Source organism: Saccopteryx leptura, chromosome 5 (assembly GCF_036850995.1).
Source record: "Saccopteryx leptura isolate mSacLep1 chromosome 5, mSacLep1_pri_phased_curated, whole genome shotgun sequence".
NCBI classification, from domain to species: Eukaryota; Metazoa; Chordata; class Mammalia; order Chiroptera; family Emballonuridae; genus Saccopteryx; species Saccopteryx leptura.
In genome coordinates this window covers 78986547-78989904 of record NC_089507.1, presented here as the reverse complement: position 1 = coordinate 78989904, position 3358 = coordinate 78986547, and the positions used below count along the sequence as shown (strand labels likewise).

Here is a 3358-nt window from a genome sequence, read left to right as displayed (position 1 = left end):
ATTGAGAAATCATGTTGCTTTTCTGTAGTATGAATACTGTTTGGAAGAGAAGAAAATAAATGGATGAAATAAATAGAAAGGATGAACATCCTTAGCAAAAATCTCAGAAGAAAGAAAATGAAAGCTATATCAGTAAAAATAATATCATTTTGTCTGACACATAGGTCTGAGTAGGGAAGAAGAGTAGGCTGTAGACAGATTCAAAGAGTATGAAATGGATAGGAATGAAAATGGACTTTAACTAGCTAAAAGGTCAGTAAAGGATCTATTGTTTGTTAAAATTCTCTGGGGCATGTGTCAGTTTTTATTTTCTTACAAACCAGACAGGAAAGAAAGAAAGAGAGAAAGAAAGAAAGAAAGAAAGAAAGAAAGAAAGAAAGAAAGAAAGAAAGAAAGAAAGAAAGAAAGAAAGAAAGAAAGAAAGAAAGAAAGAAAGAAAGAAAGAAAAAAAGAGGAAGGGAGGGAGGGAGGGAGGGAGGAAGGAAGGAAGGAAGGAAGGAGGAAGGAAGGAAGGAAGGAAGGAAGGAAGGAAGGAAGGAAGGAAGGAAGGAAGGAAGGAAGGAAGGAAGGAAGGAAGGAAGGAAGGAAGGAGAGAGAGAGAAAGAAAGAAAGAAAGAAAGAAAGAAAGAAAGAAAGAAAGAAAGAAAGAAAGAAAGAAAGAAAGAAAGAAAGAAATAGAGAGAAAGAGAGAAAGAGAAAGAAAGAAAAGAAAAGAAAGAGAGAGGAAGGGAAGGAGTGAAAGAAGGAAGAGAAAGAATATATATATGCTCAAAGAACTGAGTCATGTCCATAATCTGTCATGCAAAGCATAGAAAGTCCATTCAATATTGCAGGAATAAATTTATATAAATTTTCTGAAGTATGGAGCAGCCCTTCAAATTTATAAACATTGTCATGTAGAAAAGTCAAATATACAAATTTGTTTGTTTTTCTTGAGGTGTTTTAAAATGAAAATGGGTATAATAAGAGCATTGGATAATTGAAACTCGGCCTGACTCTGCCGAGTAGTCTCTTTTCAGAATTCAATATTGTTCATCTAGGTGTAAACATGGGAATGCATATAGTGAGAAGAAAGAAAAAATGTGTGTGATGCAAAGGAAGTCTATGGACTTAAAGTCAAATAGATTTATATGGTAAAAAGTTTTTCTTGTGTGAATTTTGAACTCTATTTGATCTTTTTGACTTTCAAACTTTTTATCTATGTAAGTGGGGCAATTACTTCTACCTGAAACTATTGATGTGTCCAGAGGCAGCATTCAAGAAATGTAGCTTTCATTCTATGAATGTCATTTTATTCATGGTAGGTTTTTATTCAGAAAAGACAATGTTAGAAATGTTTAAGGTTCAATATAAAGTTATATCATTTTCTTTTAAAGTGTATCTTAATGAATAACACCATTAATTTCATACATCTTTTTTGGGGAAGGGTTTAAGAATTGTGCCATTGGTATTAAACATTCAGTTAATATACAATTCAGAGTTCAGTTGAAGAAAATTCACTCTAATTTATATTAGCAGAAAGGGATTTGTTGTTGAGCATTAAATGCTTATAGAAGTTTGGGAAGGACTAAAAAAATATGTCTCTAGTCTGATCTTTCAGGAACTAATATCAAAAATGTGCTTCAGAATGGGCTGTTGAGAAAGCCCATTGGTATCATTGTGTTATTGGTAAGAAAGAAACATTAGGCATCAGGATGTCCCTGCTACAGCTTCACACTATCTCAGCTGCAATCCTCATGTGCAAAGTGGATGTCTCAAGCCGTGCCCATTTCCAACGTAACTTAGTTCTAAATAAAAGTTGTGCTCAATCTGAACTGATTTGTGGTTTCTAGATCATATTTGAAATTCTAGGCTAAGGAAGATTAGAAAAACATTTTTTTAAGCTTTTGAGCCCTTTCTATATAGGAATTTTCACAGAAGGTAGTTTAAATAAATCATTATCAAATCACTATTGCTACTTAATAACCTATTTCTATCCTTAAATTTTTAGACAACATTTGTTGGTAACAACAGGTATTTTTCTAATAAATGTAATATCCTTCATACAAATTAAATAATATCTACATTTTACTGAAAAGGCACATTCTGCATAATGTTCATTTCTCCTCTAGTTTAATTAAAATTCTATTGTGATAGTCATTACCTTTACCTTGGTGATAAAATTAAAGTAATATATTCTGTCTAAGGAACAAAAATTTTCTTAGTATACAGGCATAAAGAAAAAAATATGGGAAGTTTCTTTAGTCTTTATATTTGTATAAGGTAATAGTTGAATTTTCAAGTTTCACCCACCATCAATTTTGTTATTTTCTTTGTTCATAATTACTATTTTTACTCCAGTATTCTTTACCTGTTGAGTAGCCTAAAAGATCTAAACCTTGATGCAGCAGTATGTGTGCAGTTACTACATTCTTCTTTTAACTAATAACACTGAACATAGCAGTGCATGAAATAGTTTCTCCTGATGGGTTCAAACAATTCCATTTCCCCAAAATAATTATAATCAGTCATCCCAGAACACATAGTATTATTCCCCTTTTTGGGCTCATAACATGAGGAGTCCAAAATGGGTGGTGATCACAATGGCATCACTATTGTTTTATCAGGTGGACACATTTATCTAAGAACACTAAACTAATAGAACTCTGTGATGCAAGGAAAAGGAGAAAATATGTTGAGTTAGCCATTAAGTATAGAAATGCTGTTTCTTTTCTTTCTTTCTTTCTTTCTTTTTTTTTCTGTATTTTTCTGAAGCTGGAAATGGGGAGAGACAGTCAGACAGACGCCCGCATGCGCCCGACCGGGATGCACCCGGCACGCCCACCAGGGGACGACGCTCTGCCCCCAGGGGGAGATGCTCTGCCCCTCGAGGCATTGCTCTGTTGCGACCAGAGCCACTCTAGCGCCTGGGGCAGAGGCGGAGGAGCCATCCCCAGCGCCCGGGCCATCTTTGCTCCAATGGAGCCTCGGCTGCAGGAGGGGAAGAGAGAGACAGAGAGGAAGGAGAGGGGGAGGGGTGGAGAAGCAGATGGGTGCTTCTCCTGTGTGCCCTGGCCGGGAATCGAACCCAGGACTTCTGCATGCCAGGCAGACGCTCTACCACTGAGCCAACCGGCCAGGGCCGAAATGCTGTTTCTAATTCACCCAGGGATCCTAGTTTTATGTGTTCTGACTATAGAGGAGAACTAATCCAGCCTCAGCTCTTGATAACTGATTTGTAGAAATATTATATTTTATCTGCTTAAGGATGCCAGCTTCCTTCCTTCCTTCCTTCCTTCCTTCCTTCCTTCCTTCCTTCCTTCCTTCCTTCCTTCCTTCCTTCCTTCCTTCCTCCCTCCCTCTTTTCCTTCCCTTTCTT

The 3358-nt window shown here is 36.6% G+C and overlaps 1 non-coding gene across 1 annotated transcript; it reads right to left on the bottom strand.

Annotated features, from left to right (window-relative positions):
- Nucleotides 1-3046: 3046 nt before the first annotated feature.
- Nucleotides 3047-3122, bottom strand: TRNAA-GGC (transfer RNA alanine (anticodon GGC)). The gene has a single exon. It is a non-coding gene; the product is annotated as a tRNA-Ala (tRNA).
- Between the last annotated feature and the right edge of the window lie 236 nt (nt 3123-3358).